Source organism: Argiope bruennichi, chromosome 1 (genome assembly GCF_947563725.1).
Source record: "Argiope bruennichi chromosome 1, qqArgBrue1.1, whole genome shotgun sequence".
NCBI classification, from domain to species: Eukaryota; Metazoa; Arthropoda; class Arachnida; order Araneae; family Araneidae; genus Argiope; species Argiope bruennichi.
This window is the reverse complement of record NC_079151.1, coordinates 125,772,273-125,790,626: the sequence shown is the minus strand read 5'-3', so window position 1 is coordinate 125,790,626 and position 18,354 is coordinate 125,772,273. Positions and strand designations below refer to the sequence as shown.

The following is an 18,354-nucleotide window of genomic DNA, read 5'->3' as shown; positions in this document are numbered from 1 at the left end:
ATGCTATAGTATATGGCTGCTTTTATATCTTCTTTAATTTTATTAAGGACTTCATTTAATAACGCTGAAATAATTTGTTGTGCTGTTGTTGTTGCTTAGGCGTTTGTCATAGACTAGCCCGCTGACGAAGTCGGCGATTTAAGCCGCGTTTGTGCAATAACTTTTAAAGGTAAAGGCCCCTGAAAACCCTAGGGGGCCTGACTTCTAGCTCATATGAAGACGACACTCACATACTCGCTTGCACAACCCCTTTTTCCAAGCGGACACTTTCACACACCTCACAGATAGAACACAGGATAAAGAACAACCCGGGATGTATTATCCCTTTGCCAGGGCGCCGGTAAATAATTTGTTCTTGTGATCTATGTGCTAAATGATGTACATTTCTATTCTTCAGATTTTTTATTCTATTTATGTGATCCACTATGTAGATTCTTATTTACTTAATAATTAAAGATAAAAAATTTCCATTATTAGGCACTCCAATTATTTCATGGTTTCCTCGAAGTGAAAGAATATTACATGCTAAAAGTAGAATGAAATCTACAATTCTTTGATATAATAATTTAAGTTGTACCATTTCATTTTTTATAATAACTTGATTTGTTTTATCTGTAGTCGAACATAAATATAGTCGTTTTGTCCATTCTTTCCAAGCAACAAAGGAATTAAAGTGACAAATAGAACGCTCACGATCTTGAATTACTGTCGACAGCTTTCTAAATTTATTATCGTGTAGATAGAAATAACTTATAAATCGTGTAGATAGTTCATTTCTTTTTCCTTTGAAAATAGTGTATAAGAAAATTAAAATACTGAGTCTTGCGTTTTTCATTAAATTAAATAGCTCTGAAGCTGGGTTTCACCATTTGCCATTTTTTTAAGGTAATGCGTAGTAAAAAATAATCTACCTTCAACTTTCTTAGCAAAAACTCTTTTGTATTGTATAGATTCGGCTTTAATTCAAAACATTCTAAACTTATCAATTATAATAGCACTTGGCCATAAATCCGGATCACTTACTTTCACTTGATTATATTTGTTACTGTCATTTTCATTGTTATTTTCTGATTCGATCATAATTTCAAACATACATAAACAGAATTTCTCAGTTTCTACATTTTAATTGCAAGACTGTGTAGTTTGTACGACATATTCTTTTCCAGGTGAAGTGTGAATTGTAACTTTTGAAATAAATGCAATTTTGTTGCCTGAATAACTTCGGAGACAAGAAAACACCACTTGTAACTTTTTGAAATTCAATTTTCTTCTTTTTTCTTTCCTGTTAATGTTTTTTGACACCCAAAGGGATATTTACATGCCAGCGACATGATTACATCTAACAATATTAAACATTTTATAGTATGAATTTTCAAAATACTACATGCAATCTAACTGAGTAATGACTTCAGTAAATGACCGAAAATCTAACGTTTATAACATGGTGCAAACTTGCACTAGTCTGTAACATATCTGTAAACTTCATGTATTTCCAAATCCGCCAACTTTTTTTACAGTTAAATTTCTTATTATCTTCCTTCCATCCTGCTATTATTAATGATAACCTTTTTTTAGCTCTACATCATGTCGGGCCCTCTCAATCGCAGGACCCCTTTGCATGGCATACTCCATTATGCATCAGATGGCCAGACCTGTTTGTATAAACATAAGGTTCTTCATTGAAATCACTGTTTATACATTTCCATTGCAAGATTATGTAGTTTTCTCGACATTTTCTTCTTCAGTTCAAGTCGAAGCAATTTCATTGCCAGAATTATTTCGTAGACAAGAAAACAGACGTACTTGTGACTTCTTGAAATTTGGCTTTTCTTTTCTTTTTTTTTTTTCTTTCCTGTTAATCTTCTTTCTTTTCTTTCCTTTCTTTTCTTCCCTTGATACGTACATGATTAGATCTAACAATATTAAATATTTTATAATATGATTGAAAAATACTATATGCAATCTAACTTAGTTCTTGAGATAAATGACCGTAGATCTACTTATCTTATGTTTATAATGCATTGCATATTTCCGCAAGACTACCATATAACTTTACACTTCGTATATTACCAAAGCACATCGATTTTGTCAGTTAAATTTCCCCCTCTCTTCTCTTCAACCCGCTATTATTGTTCAGAACATTGTTTATCATGTTGGGCACCCAACCCCCTCAGTCGCGGGGCCCTTCATGGGAAAGGGGGAGAATGTTTTTTGATTTCGACGGACAGCTGACGCTTGCCGGGAGGACATCTTTCCGGTTCATCCGGTTCATAGGACGAGTTTTACATTCGGCTTCGTTGGGAAGAATCTAGTCTGCGTTTCGAAACCTATCCTCTACTTTTTGGTTAACTAGTCTGAAAGTTCGTGTGACCATCATACCAGATATTAAATTAAATGTTTTAAACTTTTTGCATTTTTGAGATTCTGTTTTTTTTTGTGGTTTTTTTTTCCTGCTTTTTTTTCGTTGAGAAATTTATGCATTATTGAACTACAAATAAGCAGGTAATCTGTTCATCAATGTATGCGACATAAAAACTGCTACATGTCTACAGTTATAGTTTAAAGATTACAAACCAACACTTGTTCCTCTTTCTTATTGGATTTTCGAACTTACTGCCTATACATGTATAGCAATCGACAGACCTCATGAAACCTTTGCCGTTATAGACAAAAACGATTTTCAACTGCCCAAAGCCGCTAGTCTTATAGCGGCGCTGCAAACAGGTAAGGTAAAGAAACATTATTTTCTTATGAGCCAAATAAATTCTAAAAATTATAAATTCTAGGAAAGACAAAATGTAGTTAATATCAATAATTTTTCAAATATAATTGTTTACGTTCTTGTATGTTTTATTAATTTCACTGTGTTTTTAGAATATGTATAACACCAATATTCGTACTTTTTTTTAAAACAAGGCCTTTCAAAAGTTTCTGTTCAAAAGCTTATCCTCAATCAATATCTTCATTGCTATTTTAGAATAAATATAACTGAAAATCAATGATCAGTTTGAATTTTATATTACTGACTAATTTGATTTATAAATATTAATGCTAATTATTTTCAAAATATTTTCTTGAACTACCTTTCTACATTCTTTATTACATGAATTTTCATTTCCGAAACTGTAATTAAAAATATTTATTGAAAAGAATTTATAAAATCTTAATATATCTTCATTTAAATTTCAGCTTCTGGCAATAAATCGATGCTCTTCTGTTTGTATAATTCCTTAGATGTGTGTCAAGGCTTTAGTTTTTTCTTTCATTTGTAGATTATTTCTTTCAGTTCAATAATTTTCAGTTTTCGGTATTAGTCATTAGAAGAATTTTAAAAATTCTGGGCAGTTTCAAAACAAAATGTATAAAGAAGTTCTTTTATTGTACATTTCTGTTTGTATAATTCTTATAGATATGTGCCAAGATTTTAGTTTTTTCTTTCATTTTTAGATTATTTCTTTCAGTTCAGTAATTTTCAGTTTTCGGTATTAGCCATTAGAAGAGTTTTAAAAATTCTGGGCAGTTTCAAAACAAAATGTACAAAGAAGTTCTTTTATTGTAAATAAAATCCATCGCTGATATTGTAAGTTTATATATATATATATATATATATATATATATATATATATATATATATATACAGAGATATATATAGAGATAAAAATATAGTTAAGTTGTTTTAAACATAGTAAATAATTAAGATTAGAAACCATTCATGAAAGGTTTATTATTTACAAAAATGACAGATTATTTGTAATGAAAACATGAGTAATGTTAAAATTCTCGGGACAAGATTTTTTAGTTTTAATTTTTCATTAGTATCAGTTTATAAGTCGCCAGAGAGGTATTTACTTTAACTGACTCTCAGGGCAAATACTAAGATAGTGCTATCTCTTTCCCTTTTTAATAACTACGATACTCATTTTCTCCCTGTTCCCTAAAAATTTTTATGTCGGGTAAGGGGGAATTGCATTTAAATCTAAATAATTATATAATAAAACCATTTAAAGTATTATGGTTTATTATCATATGAACAATATATTTTAATTATTTAAACATATTAATTAAATTATTTATTAAAAGTAATAAATACGGTAATTATAGAAACAATTTTTAACAGAAAGTAAATAAAATGGAATTAAATGTATAAAAGCATTTTAAATCATATTTAATTATATATTTTATATATTATATGTGATTATTTCAGAGGACCTGTCTAGGATATATGTACCAGAGTGCCTCTGCAACTCTCTATTCTTCGTCTAAACGAAATAAGTGGAATTCGTATTCGTCTACATTTTCCTAAGGTATGAAAATTTTTCTTACAGAGAAGTATTCGAATTTCTCATTTACGCATTTTTTAGTGGGTCGAGGAATAAATATATTAAGCATTTTCTGAGCAAGTTTATCAAAAATTTACTGAAACATTTCGGAAAGATTTTAAGATCTTTTTCAAAATTCTTTTGATGCTACATCATTAAGATGTCTTTTAGAAAAGGAAGAGCCACCCATTTCTGATGTGTATTATGCCTTCATTCCTTTAATTTTAATACCGATTTGAAAATTTTACTTTTCCTGAAAATTTTGAGGCGCATTTTCAGCACAAAAAATATACTTCAAGAATTCAAAATTATTTTTTCCATCAGATTAGATAAAAAGAAAATAAAGAAATTTACTCGGAAATCGATGCCGCAGTAATTGAATATATTAAAAAATGGGTTTGAAACGCTAAATAAAGGATTAATTTTTATGCACAATAATGAAATTAGTTTAATTTTTAATCCAAAATATTAATTATCAAAATAATATTTTTGAATTTAAATAAAATTCTAAAAATATTATTCTAAAATTAGTTTAAAAAAAACTCCTAGAATAGAATTCTGTATGTTTTATAGGAAATAAATAAAAAAATCAACATGAAACTACTTCGAATTTTTATGAAATGGATATTCGTCCTGGAATTCAATGAGATTACGTCATTGTTGTGGAAAATATATTCCTCAACAATGCAATAAGTCAGCAACACTAATCATTTACTCTACAGCATTAGCATAAGAATTCACTAGTCAGTTACTCAACAACAATTAAATTATTAAATATTTAAAAACTCAAACTGAACCAATTTGACAAAAGTGTAATCGCAGTTGTAACTTCAACAAAGAATTCGTTTTGAAGCCCAATGCTATTATGGAAAAAAATAATTATTGAGGTTTCTTTATTGATTTTTTTTATTCGAACTTAAATAAATTCTGAATATTCGCGGATTTTCTTCTATCATTATTTTGACGGTGTATTTATATACACTGTGTAAAAAAAGTAAAAGAACACTAGATTAAAAAAAAATATAAAGAATTTTTTTTTTATTCCAATTATTTTTATAAAAAATATTCTTTAGATCATTCACCTAAAAAAATAATATCATCTTACCATGGTATTAAAAAATAAAGTATCAATGACACCAAAAATGGTTTCATACCAAAAATTATCCCATGAGGTATTTAATGCCATTCGAAGCTCAGAGAGCGATTCAGATTGCTTCCCACCAGCGTGTACTCGACGAACAAGCATTGCCCAAATATTTTCTACCCTATTCAGAACGAGGCTTTCAGCTGGCCATGATAAAACCTGCACATTAGTTGCAGCGAACCAATATTTAATTCCATTGGCGATGTGGATTGAGACTCCATCTTGTTGAAACATCCACTGTTCTCCTCGTAATTCGGAGCCAGAAGGCAGAAGCTTAGAATTGAGAACATTAATGTAGTCTGTATGCGTCTGCCTACCATTGAGGATGACCTAACTTGTTCTTCCTCCATAACTAACTGCTAACCAGACCATCAAACTTCCTCCTCCCATTTGTCTAGTTGAATAATATTGTTCTGCATTATTTTATGACTTCAGACAGTGCCAGTAGCATTGATAACCGTCTGGACAATCTAAGTTTAACTTTATTTTCATCTGAAAATATTACAGAAGTCCATTCTGTGGGCCATGACAAGTGTTCCTGAGCCCAAGACAAATGATTATTAATATGTCTTTGTTACCACTTTGGATGAATCCTCCGTTTTTTTAAAAATGAATCCTTTGGACCTTTGGATGTAGTTTTATATACTGTTTGCTTGAACACATGAATAAGTCGTGATTTATTTCGAGCTTTTGCAACACTTCCACTGCTCTTTTTGAGCTCATGAGCAAGTTTTCTTTCATCACGAGGCATTCACTTTTTAGGACTACCAGTATTCTTTCTTATTACGTTTCTGTTTGGATTTTTAATAAAGTTAAAAACTGTATTGGGGCTGACGTGCAGTTTACAAGTGATCTCTAATACTTTTACCTCCACTTTTATATGCAAAAATTTGACTTTTTAGAAATCATCTAAAAGTATATTTCTAGGCATTCTGTAACTAAAGCATCAGTGTAATTTTTAACAAAATATTTTTCCTGTGAAAAAACAAATTAATAAAAAGTATATACTTAGTCTTCTATTCTTGCACATTCCACCTAATAAAAAAATATAGTGTGTATCCTACTTTTTTTACACACTGTAAATCGTATATTTTCGTCTTTCTAATTATAAATAGTGGTAGCTATTTCATTTTTACATGAAAATGAAGAAAACATTGCTAAATAAAACCTACATAAGAATCTTTTAGCCAGGATAAAAATATCAAAGAAAATTTAAAGAAATCTACTGCCCTATTTTTCTTACGCAGTGTATGTATTTTATTTTCTAGCATGAATGTGTAATAAAATGTTTCCAGTGGTATCGCAATGCATAAGATTTCCATAGAGCACGAAGAAATTTTCAATCATTATAATTCAATGCAATTAAAAGTAATTGGGTAATAACAAGCAGTTTTCTACAATCCGCTTTGTAACCATTAAGATAAAAATGTACTATTCAAATAAGTGTAATCAATTCCTTTGCTAATGTTTGGAGAAACTGCGTTACTTTTATAATTAAAAAATTAATATTTTAACAAAGAAATTAAATGAAAAGGGACTAATGTAAAATTGCAAATCTTCTAGTGGCAACCTTTGATGATGTGCATCTGATTACAAATGTGATTACCACACTGAGAAAAAGACGTCTGATAATTTTAATGAATCAGCAAGATCTCAAAGTTCGAATGAAATGCAGAAAAGTACCTTTTGTGTTTCCAGTATCACAAAATAAATAAATAAATAAATTAATTAATTAAAATAAAAAAATATGGATTTGGAGGGTGGGTGAAGGTAAATTTCAATTACATTTAAATGATGTGTTTATTGTGCTACTAATTTGAATTATTTTAGTATATCATTACGATCACTATTTTACTAATTTAAAATTCATTTTTGATATATATCTAAAAGAGTATATCTTATTTTTTAAAAATTGTAAAATAGAAACAAAACAATTCAAAAGGAGGCGGGTTTCGTGCCATCACCATTTTTTTTTCCTCTGCTCTTCGATGTTCACCACTTTTATGTCCGAAAAAATTTTATCCTTGCAGTCGGTAGATAATTGCAGTGAATTAATGATAGCATTGCTGATATAAGTAATAATCTCTAATAATCATAATAATTAATCTCTATAAGACACAGTGATCATTCATTTGTTTTACATAAATAATTGAAAGTATAAAAATTAGAGGTTTTGTGTTTTACTTGATAAAAAGAAATTTTTGTTTGCATAAATAGTTATTTCATTATTTCACTCCATTATCCACTACTTGAAATCGCAAAACTTAAAAGAAACTGAGATTTGAAAATCGTACAATATATTCTCCGAAATCTCTCTACACAATCTGCAACAGGTTGTTTCCGCACTGGCCGGTCCATAAACTGTCCTTCCACAATGGAGCATTTTAGGAACATTTTGCATTAAACCTCCGAACCTCTCGGGGTTTTGTAAGTTAACAAGAGGGAATGGTTCCATTATATTGAGAATTTAATGTCTGTATTCGTTGTTCGATGGGCCGTATATTCGTTGTTCGATAGGCCGTGGGAAAGCGGGCAGAAGTTCTTTGATTTGGATGGACAGTCGACGCTTGCCGGGAGGACGTCTGCCCGCGCTCAACCGTCCAGAAGGGAATGTGTATTCAGGGTACCTACCGTACATTCAGCTTCATCAATCTTTGTAGAAAATCTAGTCCGCATTTTTGAGCCTATCCTCTTCTCTTTGTTTAACTGGTTCGAAATTTGATGTGGTATTTACATCAGATATTAATTTAAATGTTTTGAACTTTTTGCGTTTGACTCTGCTTCTGTGGATTTTTTTCTTTCCTTTTCTTTTCTTTCACCTCGGGAACTTTATGCGATATTGAGCTACATATAAGCTGGTAATGTATTCATTAATGGATGTGATCTAAAAACTTCTACATGTCAACAGTTATAGTTCAAAGATCACAAACCAAAGTTTTTTTTCTCAAACTTATTGAATTTTCGAAACTTCTAAACAGAAAAGTTTAGTTAAATATTTAAAAGAAAAATTTTAGATAAACATATGCAGATTTTTGACTCAAAAAATTGAAAATACACCAATGAAATTTTCATAATATCTCGCATACAAAGAAAGTATTAGTATTTAGTAGCAAGTTCTTTGGCTTATATAATGGCCTCTAAACTTTGTGGTACCGATTCGACCAACATTTTGGTGGTATCTGAAGAAATTTTACCCTATTCTTCCGTCAATACTTGTTTTAAATGGGTTTTTCCCCCCTTCTACTTTTGTGTTTTGGATTGCTGTTTCGAGTGTGGCTCACAGATTTGCAATGACATTGATGTTAAGGGACTGTGGTGGTGTGTCTAACTACTGTTTACAATAAAAAAGACACCGCATTTTGACTTTACGTTCCGTGTGTTCGGGGTCGTTGTTGTGCTGGAAAATGAAATTTCCACCTAAACTCAAATTTTTAGCCCTTTCCATTAAATTGTTGCAAAGTATATCCAAGTAAACCATATGGTTCATAATGCCATCTATAAAAACTAAATTTCCTACCTCAGATGAAGGAAGACGGTCTTTTATATCCAGCTTGTCTAATTACATTTCGCACAATTTCAACACTTACATTTTTGCGTATAATTTGAGAAATTTCTGCAACAAGTTTGATTGCACTTACTTTAGGATCAACCTTGATTTCTTTCAAAATTTTCCATTTTGCGACATCACTCAGAATACCTTTCCTTCATCTCCCTCATTTATTTTCAATCAGTCCATCATTTTTAAATTTTACAATGATATTTTGGACATAAGTGTGTTTTCTACTAACCATTTCAGCTATTTCACGATAAGATTTTTTCTTTTTTAAATAATCTAAAAATGAATTTCTTTACATCAATACTGGTTTCTCTTCGAGGAACCATTTTTCAATTAAAAGTTTGGCTTTAATCATACAAAAATGATAATTTAAAAGATTTAAGATTACATAAAATCAGATTAAAGTAGCAGTTAAGTAGATAATATTGAGTGGTAGTTAAAAATGTACAAACGCCCTCTGTATTCTCAATTTTTTGAGGCAAAACTCTGCTTATGTTTATTTAAAATGCTTCTGAAACTTTCCAATTTAGAAGTTATTCGCTGATTGTTCTTTATTTGTACTTTAAATTGAACCATTTGTTATGTGTAAAAATAAAAACATGTTTGCATTTCTTGGTAATGTGTTATTCATAATGAAAGTCGGATTTATCAAGTAAAAGTACAATGTACTCTCATTTGTTCGAGCCACTATATATAGGAATCGGCAAACCTAATCAAACCTTTGACGGTTTTAGTCCAAAACAGATTTCCGATTCTCTGTAGCTGGTAGTCTGAGAGCGGTGCTACAAGCAGTTGAGTAAAAGAATTTTTTTTTCTTTGTAGACAAAAAAATTGTAAAAATTATAAATTTTATAAATAGTAAAATATAACTAATATCAATAATTTTTGAAATATAATTGGTCACGTCCTATTTGTTTCATTAAATTCACTTTGTTATTAGAATATATATAAAAACAAAAATCAGCTTCAATAACGTTGTTTCAAAGGTGAATTTGGAACAATCTGCTGTCATAATATATATGTAGAATTAACTGTCCGTTTGTTTGTTTTAACCTTATATAATTTCATTACATTTGATTAATTCAGATGAAATTTCTTTTTGATATGTGCGATTCACATCCCAGTAATATCGGGAACAAAATCTGTTGTTCCCAATATTACTGAGTTCAATTGTAATGCAGTGAAATTTGAAGATAAACAGTTGAATTGTCGGGCTCTGCTAGTTATTAGTAGTCGTTTTGCCCCTGATTCAAAGATTATTTTTTAATTAAACAGTTATTTGAATCTTTTCTTTTATTTCAGCTATTCTCTTTTAAATAGTTAAAATAATAGCATAGCATAGCAAATCGTCCGAGTAAGTTCATTAAGATTTCAATTAAAACTTTTCGAAAGGAATTTTAAAAGAAAATTCTTTTCTCTTTCTTTCGCCTTTTAACTAAAGGCGTCGTCAATATTTAACAATCATTTTCTATTAATATTATCTCTATTCTTACTAGAATACTGTGCCTATTTGGTTTAACTGAGTGCATGTTGGTGCATTATACCGCAGAAAATTCTGTCTAACATTATCAAATTAATCCCAAATTTATGTATATAAATGTGAAAGGGGACCTCGGAACAATTTTTTTCCGAAGCAATTCATTAGAATTTTGATTACAAAGTGGACTTAATATCAGTGCCTTTTGGTGACAGTTTTTGGTAAGAATTTTACTTCATCTTAAGACTACAAAAATGAACTTTCCTATAACATCAATTTGTTTTTTATATAATATTTCTGTATTTTTAAGAAGTTTTTAAAAATATTTTAATGGCTGCTTTTCGTCTATAGTTTTTAGAATTAAAATGTTAATAAAAATTTAATAGTTTAGAGAGTTAATCTTCATACTTAGGGTCGCGAAATGCGTTCATCCGCCATTGGGTATTATTTTCAAATATCTTCAGATATAAATAGGGAATTCAAAATACTATACATGGTAACAAAATACTATATTCTCCGTGTTCGTTTTAATTGTATGTCGATTTTATCAAAAGTTTCTTAATAAATAAGTAGGAATTAATGCTATTTTTATTTTATATATATATAAGTATGAGTTGAAAAGAAGACATAAAAAAATTCCTTTAAGTGATTAGGAAACGATCAGAGTTTCTTTAGGTGAGACAATAATGGCAAATCAGTAATAGTAATTAATCTTTTAATCATTATTATTCTTACTTAGTTATTAAACGAATTGTATATATTTAAATTTCTTAAATAAGAAATCAATGTGTTTGGAGTTTAAAAAAAATATATTGCATATACTGAATACCGAGCTTTAACTTTTTTTTTTCTATTCATAATGGGACGAGGAGCTTTTATTTCTTAGCTGGCAACATTTCAGTCAAAAATAAATTTCAACGTGTATTAAAAAATCTTGCGACTCCGTATAATTCGTTTAGAATAAACTTACTTCATTTTTTATGTTTTTCTGGTTCTTTCTTTGTAAATGAAATGCTATTCTTATTATTTATATTAAATGTTTCGTGTAACCAGAGGATTTTTTTCGTATATACTAAATAATGAAGTGTATACTTATTTTATATATTTTCTAACATATCATAAATTTTATGCAAGCAATTATTCGAATCTTTTTTTTTATTTCATCTTTTTCCTTTTAAATGCTTAAAACAATAGCATACTTAATCTTCCGAGTAAGTTTATTAAGACTTCATTTGAAACATTTTGAAAGGATTGTATAAATTCTTTTCTTTCTTCTGTCAATATTTAATGCTTCGTCAATATTTAACAACCATTGTTTATCAATACTATCTCTATTATTACTAGAATACTGTGTGTGTTTGTTGTCTACTTGTTTTTCTGCATTATTCGAAAGACTTTTCTTCTACCTTTTCTTATATCTCTATTTTGAATGTGAGGGGAAATAGATCTGAGGCACCAGACTCACGTCACATGGTCATATGTTTATTCATTAACATTTTTTAACCACTCAGGGAAATATCAACTAATGATTTGAGAACGCAAATAGATGTGGAAATATTTACAGAAAAATAAATGAAAATAGCCGGTTTAATTTTCATTAAAAATAAAAGCTTTAACGCAGAATTTGCAACCAATATAAACTTCGCTATGATGAAAGATATTAACCTGCCACGCAAGCAGATATTTTTGATCCATTCTCATGACCGAAGCGAATGTAATCATTCGTGGAAATATAAATTACAGAGCAAATAAAGAAGGAATTCTAATGATTTTTTACTTTTATTTTCTGTGTGTGTGTTTTTTATTAAAAATTTAACAGTTCTGCACGTGAAAACGGGGTCTTCCCTAAAATTGCAGTTCTTTTTTGAGGTAATGGAAATCATTAATAGAGCAATTTCTTCTCTGTGGCAGAACATAGAACTCGTGAAAAGGAATAAAGGTGCGTAAATCTCAAAAATACGAATTTCATATATTATAGTTTCATAATCTTTCGAAAATGCAATAAAATGTACCTAATTTTATAATATTATTTTTTAATTGAAAAAGGCAGTAAATTTCTTTATTATTCATTATAAATAATATAAATTTTTATCTGAATTCTATTCTCATTTCTTGCCTTAACAAGTATTGTACCGTCGACTGTTGAATATTCCCAGAGATTTAAAAAAAAAAAGGGAAATTAATCATCGAAATCTTCAGTATTTTTTTTTCAACAAAGCATTTCAAATGTTTTTGTTTAAAAGTTTATCCGCAATTAATATCTTCATTGCTATTTTAGAGTAAAGGTAATTGATAATCAAAGACCTTTTTGAATTTTATATTACTGACTAATTTAATTAATAAATATAATGCTATTTTCAAAATATTTTCCTGAATTAGATTTCTACATTCTTTATTCCATAAATTTTGATTTCCAAAACTGTAATTAAAAAGCTATGTTTTAATATTTATTGAAAAGAATTTTTGAAATCTTAATATATCTTCATTTGAATTTAAGCTTCTGACAATAAATCGATACATTTCTGCTTGTATAATTTCCTTAAATGTGTGTCATGATTTTAGAATTTTTTTTTTCGTTTTTTAATTATTTATTGTTCAGTCATTCTCAATTAACGATATTAGCCATTGGAAGAGTTTTACAAATTCTGGGTAACAAAATGGTATAAATGGAATTTTTTTATATGTAAGAGAGAAAAAGATTCAAAATTACTGAATACAATGTATTTTAATCAACCAAACAGATTTGTTATTCCAACAGTAAAAATAAGTAATAAATCAATCATACTAAGTTTTATCATTGTTAAAAATATATTGAAGATGTTCTAAATATATTGTTAAAATTTAAAATTAGAATAATGTTCTTGCCGAAATATACTTGTATATATTTACGCATGTGATATTTTATGTTGATATGTGCGATTCATATCTGAGTAATACCAGGAAAAAAATATTGGGGAAGTAATTGTAATTCAGTGGAATTTTCGATATTATGACTCCACCGAAAGGACATTTCCTAAACGTCCAATAAATCATTCATAGCTCCTTACAAGAAGGGCCTAGGGACTGATTAGTCTAGTTTTGTTAAGGAACGTATTAGCTGAAGATGTATTGCTATGTTAATTAAATTTTGGTTCTTAAAGATATGAAAAAAGCTTCTGTCTTTTTATGTGTTATTTGTTGGCCCTGCACAAACCAGACCGTTTGACTTATATTTATCAAATTTGGCAAGATTATACTTTGGAGAGTAGAACTGTGCTTTTTGGAGCGACTTTTAAAAACTTTTAATTAGAATTATAATTCATCAAAAATGAAGCGAAATATTGGCATTTTTTACGGTAACTTTTTAAAATTTTACAATGGAAAAAATAAGTTTTACAGCATCATGAAATTAAAAAAAAAAAAAAAAAAAAAAAAAACCTTATATTTTTAATGATACCAAATTTTTTACCATACAATTTTTTTTATATATTTTTTAGTAATTGATATGCTTGTAATAAAATTTTTGATAATTTTTTTGTATTTATAAATGTGGTTTAAGCTCAGAATAAAGCAATGTTGAAAATTTTTTTAAAAATACATCCATTTAAAAATATTTTTGCTTTTTCCTGTGATATAATTGAATGTATAAAGATATAAATAGAAAATAAACAATTAGACAAATGCAAAACATAATTAAAAAAATCAGTATAAGGCTTTTGAAATAATTTAAGTTATACATATAGATAGATATCAAAATTTGAAGTTTAGAATGATTTATTTAAGAAACAATTGAAATTTTCAGTAACCATTATTCTCGGTGAATCAATGGGTCGACAAAGATGGCAAGTTTAAAATATATGTTTGGAAATCATATCAACTCTATGAATCCTTAATTCACATTCAAAATATACCAATTACATTTCTGAAATGTAAAAAGAAATCTAAATTAGTGAAATTCCATTCTAAAAAAATACACCTGAACTTAACTATTACACCATAAACGATTGGGATTGTTTTAAGATAACTGGGTCTTTCAGACGTACATTTCAGCTAATTAATAATACATAGATTAATTACAGAATTTAACAGCAGCTAAATTTATTATTATTTGTAATTAAATATATCCAAATCTTTAGAATATCCGATGAAACCAGGTCCGATCAAATAAATAAGTCATATAAATATTTAAAAAAAATATTTATATGACTAATAAGAAGAGAAAGAAATGTAATTATTAAGAAGAAAGAAATCTAATATAATTATAAAAATACACCAAATATCGCACTTAAAAAATCTATTATTCACATTTATATTTATGTCAGAAAACTTTATATTTTCATTCATAAAAATAAATGTAAAATCTGGACTATAAAACGTATATGATATCTAAAACATATAAGATCTGTACATGTATTTTTCTAACAGTATAATGGCACGCAACTTAAAGACTGACAAAACAATAAATTTAATGAAATTTTTTCTTAATTGTATGATAATTTACGTTAGATATAACATTATTTTTGTGCTTTAATATTTTAGGATTGTACTGAATTGCATATTTCTTATTCCCAAATATATTTGTGTCAAATTTATTCATTCTGTTTACAATGGCCATTCTTTAAAAATGGACCATCAAATTAATTAAGCCTTTTTTTCCAAATATGTTTGTTTTGTATATATCTTCGATTGCTCTATATAAACTTTAATGTATATCGTAGTTAAAATAATATACATTTGTATATAAATTAAAATGATTTCTCAAGTATATATTATGTAAATTACAATGTATTTGCTCATGAGTAAGGTTTCATGAGCAATCAACATTAAATAAAAATCATAGAGAAATGCATTAAATACTAAATAATAACAGAAACATAATTGTTTCTATGTGTTCGATAAACTAAGTTTATTTTTATTTGCTTCATTTTGTATATTCATACAAAGGAAAAAAGGAAGAGGGGAAACATTTTCTTAAATAAATGATATTTAGTATTAGTAATTTATTAATTTCATAGTAAATGAATGCTAAACAATGATAAGGGTATTTTTATACTTTAAATATTTTGAACATTCTTTGCGAGAGATTTCTTAGGTAGTAATTTTAAAATAAAAATATAATGTAAAAATAATTCAAATTATTTTTTATAGATAGTAGCATTAAAATATTGACATTTTGTTAAATATCTCTTCAAATTTAATATAAAATCACCAAAAATTTAGCCTATGTTGAGAAAATAATACAATTGTAACAAAAGTATCACAATGCATTTTTATTATTTGACAATATATTAATGGGAAATTATAAAAATTTTAATATGATTAGAAGTTTTATAACGAAAATATGAAGATTTAATCAAGGTTTCATGCATTATGATTGAAAGTAAATTACTTAAATAAAAGTGAATGTTCAATCACTTAATTATAAGAAATGAAAATATCTAAAAACTTAGACAATAACATAAATCTGACTTTATTTCTTTCAATAAAGGAAATAAGCTCTAAATTCAATTGCTTTTCTTGAAATTTCATATTGATCTCGATAGTTTTGCGACTTGTGGGCACATTGTGTAGTCAACTAGACATTTACCATTACAAAATATCTGCAACATGCAAATAGCTTTCACAAAAGGAATTGTTTACGGACATCCGAATCGACGAGCACATCAAAGTATGAAATAAAGCTGTTATAATAAATCTAACTAAATCCCCAGGATATTTGAATCTACAATACGGGAGCTTCTATGTCAACAAAGATATTATTTAAATAATTCTAATCAAAGGAGAAAAAATATGCTGAATTATTAAATACACTAAGTTGGCAAGTGTGGAGCTCTTTAAAATGTTTAATAGTATTTTGAAAGATATTTAATTTTTTTATTTTCATTTAATTATAGAGACAGAACAATCGAATTTATTCAAATCAAAATCAAGAGTTGAATAAATTAATTTTGGAACTTTATTTTAGTGACATTCCTAATTACCATTTGTAAGTTATTTTTTACGCTATTTTATAACAAAATATTAGGTGGTTTTTAATTAAAAAGAAATGTCTCTCCTTTTATAATATTATTTAGAGTATTAAAAAAGATATTTTTTTACTATTTTGCTTAAAGTTACTTTCAAATTTTAGCTGTGCACTTTTTTATACGTGAAATATTGTAATCTTTTTAGAAACGGACTTGTGATTGCAATTTGTCAAAATTCGCTATTTAAAACTGCTGAGTAAAAATTAAATTAAAATCGATAGAAAATATTGGATTCTAAAAATTTGGGGAGGGGGACGAGACTAAGAGATCTGCATTACTCTGGGACCTTGAAAGGTTTAATTGGGTTCTGAATTCTTCGGAAATAGGAAATAATTATATTGTTTGAAATATGGGAAGCGAGTTGATTAAATTTTGTGTAAATTCATCAGGTCTCTGTTTTGTCAGCCTTGTTGGGGAAAAGTAAAACTTATGAGTAAAAACTTATTGTAAAAGTGTAAATGTATATTGTTGAAGAGTGCATTACTAGATCTTCATTCTTCACGAGTTTTAACGACTTATTTAGCATGTAAATACGATCTTTCAAAACATTTTAAATTCCTGAAGAATATATACTACACATATTAATGTATAAATCATTTTTTTTATTTAGTTTTATTTTTTAGCAGTAGATTTCGATTATCGTTTAATAGTGGATCTAGAAGATAATTCATTTGAATTCAGATAACATCTCTTACAGATTTTTGCAGCAACAAATGATAAGTTAGTGAAATATTAATATATTTCTGTATTTTAGCTCTCTCTTTTTATGCACTCTGTAATTGCAATATTTCAAATAAAAAATGAAAAGTTATACAGCGATAAATAATTTATCCTTATCAGAGCACAAATTAAAAAAAAGTGCAATAATATTGAAATTAAATCTGCGATGATAACCAGAAAGTTTTAAATTTGTAATAGCGCTTCTATTCTGGAAACTGATTTAACAAGTCTTTTTATGGAAATGTAACAATCATATTAGGAAGTTTTTCGACTACTAACAGCTTATGGCATTTCACTGTTATTTCCTTTTCAACTATCTCCAACATTCAAATCATTCCAATACTATTAATCTCATATAATTATACTTCAGACTTAAGAAATAACTTTTTTAAGTGCCCTATTTAAATTACAGATATTTCAGTGTTCGAACTTACTGAATTAAATAAACAAATCAAGAAAAAATAAAGAACAGGAAACTGATGAAACCAAAATCCTTTTATTTAATGAAAATCGTTATATTTATGTAATATAATGCAATTACTATCTAAAATGTAGAAGAAATGATTATTGTTTCGAAATGGATATAGTATTTATATGAGAAGAAATATTATTCGCGCTTGGTTTTTAACTTAAATTTTGAACAAATTCATTGGAAAGCAGTTAATCTTTCAAAAAAAAAGTGGAAAGAAAGATTCTATTGAAACGCATGAAATTGTATTACAGAACATGTCAGTAAGTATTCTGAATTGTGTTAAACATCATGATAAATTAAGCCAAATCTGACATTTTTAGATAACGTTTAAAGTGCTGTGACCTCTAATGGAATTGATTCTTATCAGTAAGTAACACAACCAGCTTGTAAACAGAACCATTGATTGACAGTTTTGTAATCGGCTCGAAATGTCCAGTCCGGAAAAAATCTTGCAACAATTCGAATCTTTTCTATTTCAGCTTTTACCTTTTAAATAGTTAAAATAATAGCGTAGCAGATCGTCCGAGTAAGTTTATTAAGACTTCACTTAAAACTTTTCAAAAGGATTTTATAAAATTTATTTTTGCTTTCTTATGTCTTTTAAATAAAAGCGTTGTCATTCTTTAATAATAATTGTCTATTAATACTAACTCTATTTTTA

The 18,354-nt window shown here is 27.8% G+C and overlaps 1 protein-coding gene across 1 annotated transcript in view; it reads left to right on the top strand.

Moving 5' to 3' along the window:
• Positions 1-18,354, top strand: part of LOC129975007 (histone-lysine N-methyltransferase NSD3-like) — a 194,969-nt gene that overhangs the window by 36,350 nt on the left and 140,265 nt on the right. Inside the window, exon 2 of the mRNA XM_056087862.1 lies at positions 4,205-4,304. The gene's annotated coding sequence lies outside the window, so the exon portion shown is untranslated. The remainder of the gene's footprint in view (positions 1-4,204; positions 4,305-18,354) is intronic.